We start from the raw sequence: 19,690 nt of genomic DNA, 5'->3' as shown, positions 1-19,690 counted from the left end.
ATGGACACGACCAGGATGTGAAGCACTGCAGCACTCTGAACGATTCTCCCTGCCGCCCCGATTCGCAGCCAGCTCAGACCAGCCTTTTGCCAGCGGTCGTTCTGGTGGGCGGGAGCACGATCTTAGAGGATAGTGCTCGAGGAATATCCCTGATTTTGGAGCCTCCGGGATGGGCGGGCGGCAGGAAGTTGCGTCGGCGATACTTCACGGAGGAAACTCCCGCTGGGCGGGACCTGGGCAGTACATGAGGAATCTTTCAGAAAACATTTTTTTCGGGCGGCACCTCGGCGGTTGTGGGCAGTACTCTGGCCAAGTTCGGCGGATTCTAGCGCACTTTGGAGTTGCACCTCTATTTAAAAGTATGAGAATGCCTCGTCTCACTTGGTGGGGTTACTTGAGACCTCGGGGCGCACTTTCCGTTTTTTACAGTTTTTCTCTGCTGCATGGCTTGCGGCGGAGATTCCACCGCTATGCGGCACTTGGAAGGTTTTGATTGGTCAGGGTGGATGTAATGGCTGTTGAGGGGGGGGGGAAGTGCCCTTGCAATGGGTCAGCCAACCCGACCAGTCATCAGCGCCGCACTGAAGACGTCAGCATGACGCGGATGTGCAGCATCACGCTGACGCATCACATCTCTCCCCTTCAGTTAAAGGAGAGAGCCGCGAGCGAGCTCTGCACACTCTTAAGTTAGGTGTACTGGGCCACCAGGGAGGGTTTCGGCCAGGCCAGTGGCCTAGCACCCAAGAGGGGGTGCAAGGTTGCCTGTTGGCTGCCCAGCTGAACCTGGGGGCATAATTGTCAGACCGACATGGCAGTCGGCCCAACAAAAAAAAAATAACATGGCGGAGGCGGCAGTGCGCCCACCCCTTTAAGGGCAGCCGGGCCACCATGCCACAGAGAGTGTACCGACACAAAAAGCTGTTGGGGCCGCTCCCGTGGGGCAATACCGGGAAAGTGGCTCTTTCCCGAGGGGCAATTTCATGAGGGGGTACACGCCGGTCAGCGCGTGTATGCCATGGTGGGAAAACGGGCGAGCAATCCCGGGCACCGCTCCAAAACTCACAAAGGGAAATTTACAAAATGGCGGCCCTTCCACAGAGAGTTGACGGCCATTTAGCACCGCCCCGTGGCTGCTGCTTTCAGGTGGCCAGAGGCCTTAGCAGGAGGGGTATTTTCGGCACACTTAGGTATGTACATTTCACCCACATGCTCTTCCAATGAAGTTTGCCGAATACTACCTAATTGGATATGGTAGCACAGTAGTTATGTTACTGGACGAGTAATCCCACCACAGCAGCTGTGGATTTAAATTCAGATAATTAAATAAATCTGGAATTTTAAAAAGCTAGTGACCATGAAACTACTAGATTTTAATAGATGGTTTCTAAAAACAATACATTCTGGAACCAACCAGGGAGCAGACTATTTTAGATTTGGTAATGTGTAATGAATCTGGATTAATTAATGATCTCATAGTAAAGGATCCTCTTGGGAAGAGTGATCATAGCATGGTAGAATTTCAAATTCAATTTGAGGGTGAGAAAGCTAGGGCTCAATCTAGTGTCCTGAACTTAAATAAATGCAATTACAAAGGTATGAAGTCAGAGTTGGCTAAAGTGGACTGGAAAAATAGATTAACGGGTAAGTTGGTAAGTAAGCAATGGCTAACATTTAAGGGGATATTTCATAACTCTCAGCAAAGATATATTCCAGTGAAAAAGAAAGACTCTAAGAGAAGGATGAACCATCCATGGCTTACTTAGGAAGTAAAGCATGGTATCAAATTGAAAACAAAGGCATACAATGTTGCAAAGAATAGTGGGAGGCCAGAGGATTGGGAAATTTTTAGAAACCAGCAAAGGACAACTAAAAAAATGATAAAGAGACGATAACTTATGAGAGCAAACTTTCAAGAAATATAAAAACAGAAGGTAAGAGCTTCTACACGAATATATAAAGGAATAGTGTAGCTAAAGTAAATGTTTATCCTTTAGAGAATGAGACTGGGGAATTAATAATGGGAAAGAGGGAAATGGCAGAGACTTTGAACAAATATTTTGTATCGGTCTTCACGGTAGAAACATAGAAACATGGAAAAATAGAAAATAGGTGCAGGAGTAGGCCATTCGGCCCTTCGAGCCTGCACCACCATTCAAGGGCCGAATGGCCTACTCCTGCACCTATTTTCTATTTAATAAGATCATGGCTGATCATTCACCTCGGTACCCCTTTCCTGCTTCCTCTCCATACCCCTTGATCCCTTTAGCCGTAAGGGCCATATCTACCTCCACCTTGAATATATCCAATGAACTGGCATCAACAAATCTCTGCGGCAGGGAATTCCACAGGTTACAACTTTCTGAGTGAAGAAGTTTCTCCTCATCTCAGTCCTAAATAGCCTACCTCTTATCCTAAGACTGTGTCCCCTGGTTCTGGACTTCCCCAACATCGGGAACAATCTACCTGCATCTAACCTTTCCCGTCCGGTCAGAATCTTGTATGTTTCTATGAGATCCCCTCTCATCCTTCTAAACTCCAATGTATAAAGACCCAGTTGATCCAGTCTCTCCAGTCCGGCCATCCCGGGAATCAGTCTGGTGAACCTTCGCTGCACTCCCTCAATAGCAAGAACATCCTTCCTCAGATTAGGAGAGCAAAACTGAACACAATATTCCAGATGAGGCCTCACCAAGGCCCTATACAACTGCAGTAAGGCCTCCCTGCTCCGATACTCAAATCCCCTCGCTATGAAGGCCAACATACCATTTGCCTTCTTTGCCGCCTGCTGCACCTGCATGCCAACTTTCAATGACTGATGAACCACGACACCTAGGTCTCGTTGCACCTCCACTTTTCCTAATCTGCCACCATTCAGATAAAATCTGTCTTTGTGTTTTTGCCCCCAAAGTGGATAACCTCACATTATCTACACTATACTGCATCTGCCATGCATTTGCCCACTCACCTAACCTGTCTAAGTCACGCTGCAGCCTCTTAGCATCCCCCTCACAGCTCACAGCGCCACCCAGTTTAGTGTCATCTGCAAACTTGGAGATATTACACTCAATTCCTTCATCCAAATCATTGATGTATATTGTAAAGAGCTGGGGTCCCAGCACTGAGCCCTGCGGCACTTCACTAGTCACTGCCTGCCATTCTGAAAAGGACCCGTTTATCCCGACTCTCTGCTTCCTGTCTGCCAAACAGTTCTCTATCCACGTCAGTATATTACCCCCAATACCATGTGCTTTGATTTTGCACACCAATCTCTTGTATGGGACCTTGTCAAGAGCCTTTTGAAAGTCCAAATACACCACATCCACTGGTTCACCCTTGTCTACTCTACTAGTTACATCCTCAAAAAATTCCAGAAGATTTGTCAAGCATGATTTCCCCTTCATAAATCCATGCTGACTTGGACCGATCCTATCACTGCTTTCCAAATGCGCTGCTATTTCAACATTAATAATTGTTTACAACATTTTCCCCACCACTGATGTCAGGCTAACCGGTCTATAATTACCCGCTTTCTCTCTCCCTCCCTTTTTAAAAAGTGGTGTTACATTAGCTACCGTCCAGTCCATAGGAACTTATCCCGAATCGATAGACTGTTGGAAAATGATCACCAATGCATCCACTATTTCTAGGGCCACTTCCTTAAGTACTCTGGGATGCAGACTATCAGGCCCCGGGGATTTATCGGCCTTCAATCCCATCAATTTCAGTAACACAATTTCCCGCCTAATAAGGATTTCCTTCAGTTCCTCCTTCTCACTAGACCCTCGGTCCCCTAGTACTTTCGGAAGGTTATTTGTGTCTTAGAAACATAGAAACATAGAAAATAGGTGCAGGAGTAGGCCATTTGGCCCTTCGAGCCTGCACCGCCATTCAATGAGTTCATGGCTGAACATGCAACTTCAGTACCCCATTCCTGCTTTCTCGCCATACCCCTTGATCCCCCTAGTAGTAAAGACTACATCTAACTCCTTTTTGAATATATTTAGTGAATTGGCCTCAACAACTTTCTGTGGTAGAGAATTCCACAGGTTCACCACTCTCTGGGTGAAGAAATTTCTCCTCATCTCAGTTCTAAATGGCTTACCCCTTATCCTTCGTGAAGACAGAACCAAAGTATTTGTTCAATTGGTCTGCCATTTCTTTGTTCCCCATTATAAATTCACCTGAATCCGACTGCAAGGGACCTACGTTTGTCTTCACTAATCTTTTTCTCTTCACATATCTATAGAAGCTTTTGCAGTCAGTTTTTATGTTCCCGGCAAGCTTCTTCTCATACTCTATTTTCTCCCTATTAATTAAACCCTTTGTCCTCCTCTGCTGAATTCTAAATTTCTCCCAGTCCTCAGGTTTGCTGCTTTTTCTGGCCAATTTATATGCCTCTTCCTTGGATTTAACACTATCCTTAGTTTCCCTTGTTAGCCATGGTTGAGCCACCTTCCCCATTTTATTTTTACTCCAGACAGGGATGTGCAATTGCTGAAGTTCATCCATGAGATCTTTAAATGTTTGCCATTGCCTATCCACCGTCAACCCTTTAAGTATCATTTGCCAGTCTACTCTAGCCAATTCACGCCTCAAACCATCGAAGTTATCTTTCCTTAAGTTCAGGACCATAGTTTCTGAATTAACTGTGTCACTCTCCATCTTAATAAAGAATTCTACCATGTTATGGCTACTCTTCCCCAAGGGGTCTCGCACAACAAGATTGCTAATTAGTCATTTCTCATTACACATCACCCAGTCTAGGATGGCCAGCTCCCTGGTTGGTTCCTCGACATATTGGTCTAGAAAACCATCCCTAATGCACTCCAGGAAATCCTCCTCCACCGCATTGCTACCATTTTGGTTAGCCCAAACAATGTGTAGATTAAAGTCGCCTATGATAACTGTTATACCTTTATTGCATGCATCCCTTATTTCTTGTTTGATGCTGTCCCCAACCTTGCTACTACTGTTTGGTGGTCTGTACACAACTCCCACCAGCGTTTTTTGACCCTTGATATTCCGCAGCTCCACCCATACCGATTCCACATCATCCAAGCTAATGCCCTTTCTTACTATTGCATTAATTTCCTCTATAACCAGCAATGCCACCCTGCCTCCTTTTCCTTTCTGTCTATCCTTCCTAAATATTGAATACCCCTGGATGTTGAGTTCCAAGCCTTGGTCACCCTGGAGCCATGTCTCCGTGATGCCAATTACATCATACCCGTTAACAGCTATCTGCGCAGTTAATTCATCCACCTTATTCCGAATGCTCCTCACATTGAGGCACAGAGCCTTCCGGCTTGTCTTTCTAACACACTTTGCCCCTTTAGAATTTTGCTGTAATGTGGCCCTTTTTGCTTTTTGCCTTAGGTTTCTCTGCCCTCCACTTTTACTTTTCTTCTTTCTATCTTTTGCTTCTGCCCCCATTCTACTTCCCTCTGTCTCCCTGCATAGGTTCCCATCCCCCTGCCATATTAGTTTAACCCCTCCTCAACAGCACTAGCAAACACTCCCCCTAGGACATTGGTTCCGGTCCTGCCCAGGTGCAGACCGTCCGCTTTGTACTGGTCCCATCTCCCCCAGAACCAGTTCCAATGTCCCAGGAATTTGAATCCCTCCCTGCTGCACCTCTCCTCAAGCCACGTATTCTTCTGAGCTATCCTGTGATTCCTATTCTGACTAGCATGTGGCACTGGTAGCAATGCTGAGATTACTACTTTTGAGGTCCTACTTTTTAATTTAGCTCCTCGCTCCCTAAATTCATCTCGTAGGACCTCATCCCATTTTTTACCTATATCGTTGGTACCTATGTGCGCCACTACAACTGGCTGTTCACCCTCTCTTTTTAGAATGTCCTGCACCCGCTCCGAGACATCCTTGACCCTTGCACCAGGGAGGCAACATGCCCTCCTGGAGTATCGATTGCGGCCGCAGAAACGCCTATCTATTCCCCTTACAATAGAATCCCCTATCACTATAGCTCTCCCACTCTTTTTCCTGTCCTCCTGTGCAGCAGAGCCACCCACCGTGCCATGAAGTTGGCTGCTGCTGCCCTCTCCTGATGAATCATCCCCCCCAACAGTACCCAAAGCGGTATATCTGTTTTGCATGTAGATGACCGCAGGGGACCCCTGCACTACCTTCCTTCCACTGCTCTTCCTGTTGGTCACCCATTCACTATCTGGCTGTGTACCCTTTACCTGCGGTAAGACCAACTCACTAAATGTGCTATTCACGTCATTCTCAGCATCGTGCATGCTCCAGAGTGAATCCACCCGCAGCTCCAGTGCCGAAATGCGGTCCGTCAGGAGCTGCAGCTGAAGATACTAAACGCATCCCAATAATCAAGGGGCTATTTGGAGGGGGGAACAATCACTATCACTAGAGATAAAGTACTGGGCAAACTAATGGGACTAAAGGTGGACAAATCCCCTGGGCCTGATGGTCTGCATCCTACGGTCTTAAAAGAAGTGGCTGCAGAGATAGTGGATGCATTGGTTGTAATCTACCAAAATTCCCTGGATTCTGGAGAGGTCCCAGCAGATTGGAAAACTGCAAATGTAATGCCCATATTTGAGAAAAGAGGGAGACAGAAAGCAGGAAACTATAGACCAGTTAGCCTAACATCTGTCATTGGGAAAATGCTGGAGTCCATTATTAAGGAAGTAGTGGCAGGACATTTAGAATATCCTAATGCAGTCAAGCAGAGTCAGCATGGTTTTATGAAAGGGAAATCATGTTTGACAAATTTGCTGGAGTTCTTTGAGGATGTAACGAGCAGAGTGGATATGGGGAAACAGTGGATGTCATGATGTCATGTATTTGGATTTCCAGAAGGCATTCGATAAGGTGCCACATAAAAGGTTACTGGACAAGATAAGAAATCATGGGGTTGGGGGTAATATATTAGCATGGATAGCGGATTGGCTAACTAACAGAAAACAGAGAGTTGGGATAAATGGGTAATTTTCAGATTGACAAACTGTAACAAGGGGTTGCCACAGAGATCGGTGCTGGGGCCTCAACTGCTTACAATCTATATTAATGATTTGGATGAAGGGACCGAGTGTAACGTAACCAAATGTGCTGATGATACAAAGATAGGTGAGAAAGCAAGTTGTGAGGAGGATACAAACAATCTGCAAAGGAATATAGATAGGTTAAGTGAGTGGGCAAAAATTTGGCAGATGGAGTATAATGTGGGAAAATGTGAGGTTATCCACTTTGGCAGGAAAAATAAAAAAGCAAATTATTATTTAAATGGGGAGAGATTACAAAATGCTATGGTACAGTGGGGGTCCTTGTACATGAAACACAAAATGTTAGTATGCAGAAACAGCAAGTAATTAGGAAGGCAAATGGAATGTTGGCATTTATTGCAAGGGGGATAGAGTATAAAAGCAGAGAAGTCCTGCTACAACTGTACAGGGTATTGGTGAGGCTACACCTAGAGTACTGGGTACAGTTTTAGTCTCCTTATTTAAGGAAGGATATACTTGCATTGGAGGCAGTTCAGAGAAGGTTCACGAGGTTGGTTCCTGAGATGAGGGGGTTGATCATTTGTGTTTCAAGGGTTGTGATTTAAATTCCATATCAGCACCGGATAACCTTCAGTGAATGACACCATGATTATAATTTTTATTATATCTTTCAAATGACCCAAGTGGCAAAAAATTCTACATCTTGATATGAAACTGTTTTTTAAGGTATATATATATATATAAGATATATAAAAAAGCAGAATTGAAAACAGCAAAAATAGAATCCTTATTGTACAGTGAATAATGGAGAAATATGAAGAAGATACAAACTAACAATATAATTGCAGTTTGGATGACATCACACATTGCTTGAACAATGCTGAGCAGTTTAACGTATTATCCAAATCCTCCCACTCTATTACTGGATTATAACTCGCTCTTTTTAGTATATATCCAGGTGCCTTTTTGAGCAATAATTGAAACGCTGTAGTGTTTTCTGTAGGAAGTAATGTTAGTGAATGCTGATTATGCCTTTTTGACCTCAGAAAATGCACAGTTTCAATTATATGACTGGCAAAAGACAAATAAGGAGAGACAAGAGAGAATTTCTTTGAATTCCTAATGATTTTAAACATTTTCTGACTTTGTAACGTTGCAAGAAATTTAGTTACAAAGGTATCCCATTTCAATGAGTATTGTTTAACAAGCAGTTGGATATCTGATGCCCCTACAGTAGGAGTATTGACAGTGTTTCAACGTGAATCTTTTTAACAAGTCACAGGACAGAAATCTTCATTCATCATAAGTTATTACACTACTGTCTTATTTGAAGATTTTGAGAGTATTATTTTTATTTCTCTTTTATAACAGGCTCCTCACAGCATCCCTAGCCAAGAGGGCAGACAGATCTCTGCCAATACTAGACTGTAACTGACCACTAGGTCGGGAGGAGGGTAGCATAACAAGAGGAGCGCCGTGGGAGTACACAGGGCGGCGGCAGCTTGGAGCAGCGGCAGTCGGGAGGAGGGTAGCTGGTGCAGAGGCTGAAGGTAAAACAAAGAAGTAGAAAGAAATCGAAGGGTGACGTCACAGCCAAGCGGGTAAGTGACTGGCTGGTGGATTGGTGAGTATTTAATCTTTTTTTTTCTTCTTTTATTTCCTTATTAGTAGATAACCTTTGACATTGTTGCCAAATTAAGTTAATTTAACGGTGAAGTCATGGCAGGAGAGCCAAGACCCATGTCATGCTCCTCCTGTGCTATGTGGGAACTCAGGGACACTTCTGTCCCTGACGACTACATGTGCAGGAAGTGTGTCCTGTCGCAGCTTCTGACAGACTGCATTGCGGCACTGGAGCTGCGCAAGGATTCACTCTGGAGCTTCCACGATGCTGAGGATGTCATGAATAGCACATTTAGTGAGTTGGTCACACCGCAGGTAAAGGTTACTCAGGCAAATAGGGAATGGGTGACCATCATGCAGAGCAGTGGAAGGAAGGTAGTGCAGGGGTCCCCTGCAGTCATCCTCCTCCAAAACAGATACACCATTTTGGGTACTGTTGGGGGGGGGGGGATGACTCATCAGGGGAGGGCAGCAGCAGCCAAGTTCATGGCACCATGGGTGGCTCTGCTGCACAGGAGGGCAGGAAAAAGAGCTATAGTGGTAGGGGATTCTATTGTAAGGGGAATAGATAGGCATTTCTGCAGCTGCAATCGAGACTTCAGGATGGTATGTTGCCTCCCTGGTGCAAGGGTCAAGGATGTCTCGGAGCGACAGCAGGACATTTTGGAGGGTGAGAGTGAACAGCCAGTTGCCGTGGTGCATATAGGTAGCAACGATATAGGTAAAAAATGGGATGAGGTCCAACAAGCTGAATTTAGGGACCTAGGTGTTAAATTAAAAAGCAGGACTTCAAAGGTAGTAATCTCAGGATTGCTACCAGTGCCACGCGCTAGTCAGAGTAGGAATCGCAGGATAGCTAAGATGAATATGTGGCTTGAGGAGTGGTGCAAGAGGGAGAGATTCAAATTCCTGGGACATTGGAACTGGTGCTGGGGGAGGTGGAACCAGTACAAACTGGATGGTCTGCACCTGGGCAGGACCGGAACCAATGTCCTAGGGGGAGTGTTTGCTAGTGCTGTTGGGAAGGGGTTAAACTAATATGGCAGGCAGATGGGAACCTTTGCAGGGAGACAGAGGGAAGTAAAATGGGGGCAGAAGCAAAAGATAGAAAGAAGAAAAGTAAAAGTGGAGGGCAGAGAAACCCAAGGCAAAAATCAAAAAGGGCCACATTACAGCAAAGTTCTAAAGGGACAAAGTGTGTTAAAAAGACAAGCCTGAAGGCTCTGTGCCCCAATGCGAGGTGTATTCAGAATAAGTTGGACGACTTAACTGCGCAGGCAGCTATTAACGAATTTTATATAATTGGGATTATGGAGACATGGCTCCAGGGTGACCAAGGCTGTGAACTCAACATTCAGGGATATTCAAGCTTCATGAAGGATAGATAGAAAGGAAAAAGAGGTGGGGTAGCATTGCTGGTTAAAGAGGAAATTAATGCAATAGTAAGGAAGGACATTAGGTTGGATGATGTGGAATCTGTATGGGTAGACCTGCAGAATACCAAAGGGCAGAAAACGCTGGTGGGAGACTACCAAACAGCAGTAGTGAGGTTGGGGACAGCACCAAACAAGAAATTAGGGATGCATGCAATAAAGGTACAGCAGTTATCATGGGCGACTTTAATCTACATATAGATTAGGCTAACCAAACTGGTAGCAATACAATGGAGGAGGATTTCCTGGAGTGTATTAGGGATGGTTTTCTCGACCAATATGTCGAGGAACCAACTAGAGGGCTGGCATCCTAGACTGGGTGATGTGTAATGAGAAAGGACTAATTAACAATCTTGTTGTGCGAGGCCCCTTGGGGAAGAGTGACCATAATATAGTAGAATTCTTTATTAAGATGGAGAGTGACATGGTTAATTCAGAAACTAGGGTCCTGAACTTAAGGAAAAGTAACTTCGATGGCATGAGACGTGAATTGGCTAAAATAGACTGGCGAATGATACTTAAAGGGTTGACGGTGGATAGGCAATGGCAAACATTTAAAGATCACATGGATGAACTTCAACAATTGTACATCCCTGTCTGGAGTAAAAATAAAATGGCGAAGGTGGCTTAACCGTGGCTAACAAGGGAAATTAGGGATAGTGTTGAATCCAAGGAAGAGGCATATAAATTGGCCAGAAAAAGCAGAAAACTTGAGGACTGGGAGAAATTTAGAATTCAGCAGAGGAGGACAAAGCTTTTAATTAGGAGGGGGAAAATAGAGTATGAGAGGAAGCTTGCTGGGAGCATAAAAACTGACTGCAAAAGCTTCTACAGATATATGAAGAGAAAAAGATTAGTGAAGACAAACGTAGGTCCCTTGCAGTCAGAATCAGGTGAATTTATAATGGGGAACAAAGAAATGGCAGACCAATTGAACAAATACTTTGGTTCTGTCTTCACGTAGGAAGACACAAATAACCTTCCGGAAGTACTAGGGGACCGAGGGTCTAGCGGGAAGGAGGAACTGAAGGAAATCCTTATTAGTTAGGAAACTGTGTTAGGGAAATTGATGGGATTGAAGGCCGATATATCCCCAAGGCCTGATAGTCTGCATCCCAGAGTACTTAAGGAAGTGGCCCTAGAAATAGTGTATGCATTGGTGATCATTTTCCAACAGTCGATCGACTCTGGATCAGTTCCTATGGACTAGAGGGTAGCTAATGTAACACCACTTTTTAAAAAAGGAGAGAGAGAGAAAACGGGGAATTATAGACCAGTTCGCCTGACATCAGTAGTGGGGAAAATGTTGGAATCAATTATTAAAGATGAAATAGCAGCGCATTTGGAAAGCAGTGACAGGATCGGTCCAAGTCATCATGGATCTTCCAGAATTTTTTGTGTTGAGGATGAAACTAGTAGAGTGGGCAAGGGAGAACCAGTGGATGTGGTGTATTTGGTATTTCAAAAGGCTTTTGACAAGGTCCTACACAAGAGATTGGTGTGCAAAATTAAAGCACATGGTATTGGTGGTAATGTATTGATGTGGATAGAGAACTGGTTGGCAGACAGGTGTTGTGGAAAAATATTTCCGAGACTGTATAATATATAAAGAGAGGTTTATTAAATCGGAGACAAAGCTTTGGGAGAAGTGTTAGAGACCCCTGTCTCTGAACCAGCTTCTCAATTTGGTATCTCCAGTGAGGTTCTTTGATCTTACAAATTACGTCACTTTACATCACAAGCTTTAGCACTAGTCCTTAAGTCTAATCATCGCATTACAAGGTTTACAAAGCTTTTCATACAATTACTATCCAAGGCTGAACTCTTGATATAAACCAGCCTCGCATTGTGACAGGGCATTATAAACAAGTGCAGGCTTTTTGGCACCGGTATAGACAAACATACCCCCACTTATCTCTCCAGTCGTTCATTATCTCACTTTCCTATCTCCATAACTCAAGACCAGCATACCTTGAAGTCTAACTGTTTTTTTTATATAAAGCATAATGCATCAGTATTGTCCCTTACAAAATTCATTAAAGGGGAAAATAAAAACAAATGTTTGGTCCCGTATACTAGTCAAGTATATGTCCAAATATCCGCTTCAACAATATTCTCCCTTTTGGTCCTGGAGGATGTTCACAAAATCCAGATGACCACAATGATAGTAGCATGGTGTCATATATTCGTCCTTTGGGGTATGTTACTTCCCTGATGTTCCGTATGTCCACCTTGCCTGTAGCTCTAGGCTACCCTTCAAAGATAGTGGTCGGTGTCATCATCATCTGTTTCTTCATCCTTGGTGTCTTCAGGTATTTCCATCAGGTGTGCTTCTTCTTCGGCGATTACACTGGCTACTGGCATCAGTCGAGCCAACATAACTTTACAGCAGATATTAAAACACCCAATAATCAGACAGCAAGTAATTATTATTACAACCAAAATAATTACTCCATGCATAAGATAGTGCCCCCAGGATTCCCCTAACAGCGAGTGAAACCAGCCCGATCCTCCTGCTGTCGTGGATAACTTCTTTACCTCCCTTCTTATGTGATCAGCGAGGTTGGTTATGTTTTCTGAATTATCGGGAATGTAAGTGCAACATTCAGCTCCAATTAAGGCACATGTGCCCCCACTTTGTGCTAGTATATAATCTAGGGCCATTCGGTTCTGGAGTACCATTGTGCATATGGCTACCATTTCAGCCGTTATGCCCTCCATTGCTTCAGCAGTGTCGTTAACTATCTATTCCAGTACCCTCTCTAGGTTACGTAATTCATCCATGGTGCGTCCTATCCCGAATGGGAGCATCATGACCCCAAATAGCCTCTCTACCGGGGTGAGATCTCGTCTTAGTTGACCTGGTGTCTGTACTTCTGCTAAAGTACGTACCCATCTGATAAAAGGGACCACATATCCCAAATAACAGGACCCCCTCCAGTTCTGAGGAAACCAGGGGTAGGCCTTATGCCCGCACACAAAATAAGTGCCATTGTATGCTGATAGATTTGATCCCAATCTCTCTCTCAGCCCCCGTTGCCACCTAATCTTAGGGTCCCAGTCCTGGCTACTTGTCTGATTCTTCAAACCCTCTATTTCAAAGAACCTCTGGTTTGTTGTTTCGCTGGCTATTATGTTCCACCTGGTGAGGTTAAAGTATCCTGCCACAAAACCTGTTTCCTCACCAGTCAGGTCTCTAGTGAAACAAATGTCAGCGGTGGGCCTTCCAACTCCTGAGGTGTTGGTCAAAACCAGGAACAGGGGTCGTACCGACCTATTGTATTCTGGCTGGCACCATCCGTCAGTGCATCCAAAAGGTAACACCCCCGATCTCCACGTTTCTTTATCTCCACTCTGGTTCCAAGTATCATTTACTTCCCCTGTACCATTTTGTCGCATTACCCACTCTGCTACTTCAGAAATGTTAAGGGAGATTGACCTCAAAGGGATGCCTCCTTTGCTATGTATGGCAATGTGCGAACATACCCAGCAACTAGAAAAGTTCTCATTTTGCGCATAAACATAAGACATGTACAAAAAGGTATTCACATGTAACTCTCGTTTCAGTCTAGCTAGCAGGCCGGACCTAACACAAACTATGATAATCGCACTGATCGCAATATATAGTTTCATCTTATTACTCTATAATTAACAAATAGTCAAAGGCAAAATGGCAGTATGGCTTGCTTGAAGAATCTCTCGCTGTCAATCTGTAAATAGACAAACAACAACAACTAATACGTGTGCTAAACGGCTGGTTCAAAAACCTTAAGCTGGGTCCAATGCTTCCATTTTCCATTCCCTTTAACATCGATACAGGCACAAGTGTCCCTGCTGATTATAACCTCATACGGTCCTATCCATTTTTGGGGCAAACCCCGGTTTTCCCGGGAGGACCCTTACCATAACGCGACTTCCCGCCAACGGGACTTCAGGGAGCTTTGTAAGCTCTGCTTCCGCGTCTCTTTCTTCCTGATTGTCCCTAACTAATTTACGCATCCCTTTTAATTGAGTACTTAGTTCCAAAACATACCGTTTTATTTTGTCTTTTAATGGGCCTACATTGGCCCCCCCCCGTTATGATGTTCTCGGGTAATTGCATCGCCCTTCCTGTCATTAGTTCATAAGGAGTTAATCCGGTTGTTCGGTTTGTCGTGGCTCTTAACTTCATCAATATAATAGGTAATACTTCTGTCCACGTTTTTCCTGACGTTTTCATGGCCTTTGCCAGGGCATTCTTAAGGGTATGGTTCATGCGCTCTACCATCCCAGAACTCTGCGGGTGGTAGGGGATGTTGAATTTTTGTTTTATGCCCATCAGCTGGCATATTGTTTTTACAATTTTTCCGGTGAAGTGGGTGCCTTGGTCGGAATATCCTTGCCACTCTTGAGGCAGTGCAATCACGTGTGGGTAAAGCTTCCACCCACCGGGTAAATTGATCGATAATCACTAGGCAATATCTTTTTCAATGGGATGGGGGCAAAGAACCTGTGAAATCAATTTGTACGTGTTCCCATGGCCCCCGTGGACGGGGCTGGTGTCCCATTTTAATTTTAATGGGCCTGCCTGGATTATATTGTGCACACGTAACGCATCGATGGCAATATTTGGCGATATCTCTCCCCATCCCTTTCCACCACCAATCTCTTCCAAGACTCCCGGACATGGCCTCTCGTCCTGGATGAGACAGGCCATGATACAACTCCAATAAGGTATTCTGTATGCATTCAGGTGCCATTACCTTGTCGTTTCGTCTCCAAGCGTTATCCTTCCCTTGCGTTGCGCCCTGCTTTGTCCACATACCTATTTCCTCCTCAGAAGTGTCCTGGTGTAGTTTCTCAATACTGATCTGTTTGTCTCGGGCCCCAGCGGCACTGACTGAGGCTTCCTCACACTCTTCCTGTTCTAATGCCTTCTGTGTAGCTACGGCTGCAGCTTTATTTCCCTGGTGACTCAGCCAATCTGGACTGGTTCGGCCCGGCTCCCTCCTGTGGGCTTTAATTTTAATAACCGCGACCTGTTTTGGTTTATTACTGGCTGCTAAAAGAGCTTCTATTCTCAGCTGATGCTTTATGGATGTCCGCTAGTTGTGATAAAACCCATTCTCCCCCATGCTGTCATATAATCGTGTACTACCCCGAATGCATATCTACTGTCCGTATAGATATTAACAATCTTATTTTCCAATAATTCCAGTGCCCGGGTGAGGGCTACCAGTTCTGCCACTTGAGCTGATGACACCCCATTAATTCGTCCTGATTCAACTGTCTCTCGATCCTGGTTAACTACGGCCCATCCGGTACGAGCTGGTCCCTCTACGTATTTTCGTGAGCCGTCCACAAACAAGGTTTGTTCTGCGGTTTGAAGGGGGGCGTCTTTTATTCTATCCTCTTCCATATCCTCACATACCTCTTCGCAAAAGTGGGGTTCCCCTTCACCCATCATACCTTCTGCGGGGTTGTTTCCTACATCCCTAATTATGGTTACCGCTTTGTTGGGTGTTAAGAGGACTGCTTCCCACTTTGCCCGTCTCATATTAGATACGGTTCTCAGTTTTCCTGTGTTTAACATTTCTACCAATGTGTGTTTAGTGTGGAGAATGATGTTTCCAGTCATCACCACAGGCTCGCTTAATTTTTTCCGCCCAAGCTGCGCAATCTAGCGCGGCTATACATCTGGATAACCCAGTCACCACCGAGCTTTCGGTGGTAGAGTAATAGGCTATAGGTCTCCTTTTATCCCCGTGGTCTTGGGTGACCACGGCCATATAGAACCCACCTTCATTGTTACAGTGGATGTGGAAATCCTTACCCATGTCAGGCAGTCCCAATCCAGGTGCGGAGACTAGTTCTGACTTGAGTTTACTATACGCCTGTTCTTGTTCAGGGCCCCACTCTATGAGGTCTAGGGCCGGTTTCCCCCCTTTCACTAATCTTTGTATTGGCTCAGCAATTTTTGCAAAATCAGGGATAATTAAAGAGGCCCAGTATCTTCCTCACCCCCCTTACCTTTACTGGTCTAGGCATGTCCTTGACAGCCTTTTTCCTATCCGAGGGCATTTCTTTCAGCCCCTTTGAGAGGCAGTACCCTAGGTACAGGACCTGGGATTTCCCTACCTGGGCCTTTTTGGGGTTAACCTTAAGGCCCGCCGTTTCCAGAGCCCTTAATACTAAGTATAGGGTTGCCTGATGTCCTTCCTTGGTTTCTGAGGCTATTAATATGTCGTCGACATATTGTAAAACACTATTTCCTGCCGGTACCTCTATTTGTTTTAGTATATCACTCATGATTCGATGGAATATGGCAGGACTATTATGGAATCCTTGTGGTAATCGGGTCCAAGTATATTGTTTATCCTCCACCGTGAAGGCAAATTTTTCTTGTGATTCTGGGTCGAGGGGAAGGGCCCAAAAACCATTGGCTATGTCCAGGACTGTAAAGATCTTATGTTCAGGGGATAATCCATTAAGAATTGTGGAGGGGCTGGCCACTAGCGGGTGTAATTTGGGGGTGACCTTGTTAAGGGCAGTGTAGTCGATAGTGAGTCTATAACTCCCATCTGGTTTCCCTACTGGCCAAGTTGGGGAGTTAATGGTGCTAACTGTTTCTTTTAAGATACCCTTTTCCACTAGCCCTTTTACTATTTCTACAACCGCTGTTCTAGCTTCAGGTCTTATAGGGTATATATAAGTTATCAATTTCCACCAATTGGGTGGTGCTCAGGTAGGCCAGTGTGGGCCGTCCATCTATTCCGTTTATCAGAGCCTTCTTGTCGGTGACGGGAAGGGGCATATTGGTAATGGATATTGAGGCTCCCGTGTCCACTAGCATCTCACACTGTCGGCCCCCTACTAGTGCAGACACATATATCCTTCCCTCCTTTTTACTTTGTACAGGGGCCGCCGGACATCACCGGGTGGCTTTGTACACCTGCCACTGCTGGTATTCCTGTTCTGACAGGGTCCTTGCCTTATTAGGATAGCCATTTTTACCATAGCATGTCGCTTCCAGGTGCCCTTTCTTACCAAATATGTACATTGCTTTTCACTGCCTTTCCCTTTGCATTCCCTGGCAAAATGGCCCGGTTTTCCACAATTATGGCAAGTCCCCCTTTTCTGCCCTCCTCCTGTTCCGTGGCAGAGACCTTTTCCTGCTTTATCTTTTTCTTTTCTAAACTGCTAAAGCTTACTGTTTTAGCCTTTTTCAAAAGTCCCTTTTACACCTTCACAGATAGCTCACCACTCGCCCAGGAGTTTGACCTGATCCCTGAAGGTATTTCTAAATTTAAAACTCTTTTTTTTTACTGAGCTAGAAGCTTTCGTTTCAAGGTTTTACACAAAGGAAAATGGGAGCGTTTTAAAAGGCATTCTTTATCTCATTCCTAGACTAAATTTATGTCTTTCAACCCAATTGCATGGTTTCTTTCGACAAGTAAGTGAGCGTGTCAAATAAATTCTTTTTTTTTTACTACCAGGACCATGTATTTTTTTATCTTTTATTCAACAAACCTATCCTTTGTGCATTTCCTAGCTCCATAACTTATCATCCGAATATATCCACACCTTCGTTTCTAACTTAAAATGTAATACCATAAGGTTCACAGTTTCTTAAACTTCCCACATACAGGACAACACTACGAAGGGTTAAAAAAAAATTCATTCTGTTTGGAAAAAGTGGGTGGAGCTAAAACAGGCAGGCAACTCCACACCTTCCCAAACAGGCTTTCATTCATTCCGCAGTCAAAATCACTCAAGTACTCTCTTCATTCAAAATAGACACTCACAAAAGTCTCTCTTCATTCAACAAAGCTTATGTCTGGATCCATATGTCACTTAAGATAGTCACTATCAGCTTTTTTTTATGGCATTACGTAATTACGCAAGTTACAATTAATGATAGGAATTAATTAATGACCCGGGCAGCCCGCATTTTACATTCCCTTCCTTACCTTCCATGTTCGCCAGTCTCGGACGTTTCCCTTTGTTTCTGTAATACTCACAGCCACGACTACTCTGTGGAGACCCTTTGTCTTCACAACAAAGCTAGCGTGTTTCCTTACCACCGGAGTTTCGGCTCTAGGTTGGAGTGATCAGTTCCCTTCCGCACCGACCTTATTTACTAAAGGGACAACTCAAACTGGTTAGTCAGCCTCTTCCCGCTATCTACTTACTCGTATCTTATACACTATCCCGTCGTGCTCGTACACCTCTCTTTTCAGTCTCTAACACCAGATTCCAGATACTGTCTTAAGTGATCACGTCTGATCGGACAGTATCCTGTTTGTGACGCCATTTTGTTGTGGAAAAATATTTCCGAGACTGTATAATATATAAAGATAGGTTTATTAAATCGGAGACAAAGCTTTGGGAGAAGTGTTAGAGACCCCTGTCTCTGAATCAGCTTCTCAATTTGGTATCTCCAGTGAGGTTCTTTGATCTTACAAATTACGCCACTTTATATCACATGCTTTAGCACTAGTCCTTAAGTCTAATCATCGCATTACAAGGTTTACAAAGCTTTTCATACAATTACTATCCAAGGCTGAGCTCTTGATATAAACCAGCCTCGCATTGTGACAGGGCATTATAAACAAGTGCAGGCTTTTTGGCACCGGTATAGACAAACATACCTTCACTTATCTCTCCAGTCATTCATTATCTCACTTTCCTATCTCCATAACTCAAGGCCAGCATACCTTGAAGTCTAACTGTGTTTTTTTTATATAAAGCATAATGCATCAGTATTATCCCTTACAAAATTCATTAAACAAGTATATGTCCAAAAATCTGCTCCAACACAGGAAGCAGAGAGTCGGGATAAACGGGTCCTTTTCAGAATGGCAGACAGTGACTAGTGGTGTGCCGCAGGACTCAGTGCTGGGACCCCAGCTATTTATAATAGACATAAATGATTTAGATGAAGGAATTGAGTGTAATATCTCCAAGTTTGCAGATGACACTTAGCTTGGTGGCGGTGTGAGCTGTGAGGAGGATGCTAAGAGGCTGCAGGGTGACTTGGACAAGTTAGGTGAGTGGCCAAATGCATGGCAGATAAATGTGGATAAATGTGAGGTTATCCACTTTGGTGGCAAAAACATGAAGGCAGAATATTACCTGAATGGCAGCAGATTAGGAAAAGGGGAGGTGCAACGAGAACTGGGTGTCATGGTACATCAGTCATTGAAGTTTGGCATGCAGGTGCAGCGGGCGGTGAAGAAGGCAAATGGCATGTTGGCCTTCATAGCAAGGGGATTTGAGTATAGGAGCAGTTGTACAGTGCCTTGGTGAGGCCTCACCTGGAATATTGTGTTCAGTTTTGGTCTCCTAATCTGAGGAAGGACATTCTTGCTATTGAGGGAGTGCAGTGAAGGTTCATCAAACTGATTCCCGGTATGGCAGGACTGACATATGAGGCGAGACTGGATCGACTGGGCCTGTATTCACTGGAGTTTAGAAGAATGAGAGGGTATCTCATAGAAACATATAAAATTCTGACGAGACTGGACAGGTTAGATGCAGGAAGAATGTTCCCGATGTTGGGGAAATCCTGAACCAGGAGTCACAGTCTAAGGATGAGGGGTAAGCCATTTAGGATCGAGATGAGGAGGAACTTCTTCACTCAGAGAATTGTGAACCTGTGGAATTCTC

This window comes from Pristiophorus japonicus, chromosome 4, assembly GCF_044704955.1.
Source record: "Pristiophorus japonicus isolate sPriJap1 chromosome 4, sPriJap1.hap1, whole genome shotgun sequence".
NCBI classification, from domain to species: Eukaryota; Metazoa; Chordata; class Chondrichthyes; family Pristiophoridae; genus Pristiophorus; species Pristiophorus japonicus.
This window is presented reverse-complemented; position numbering follows the sequence as displayed.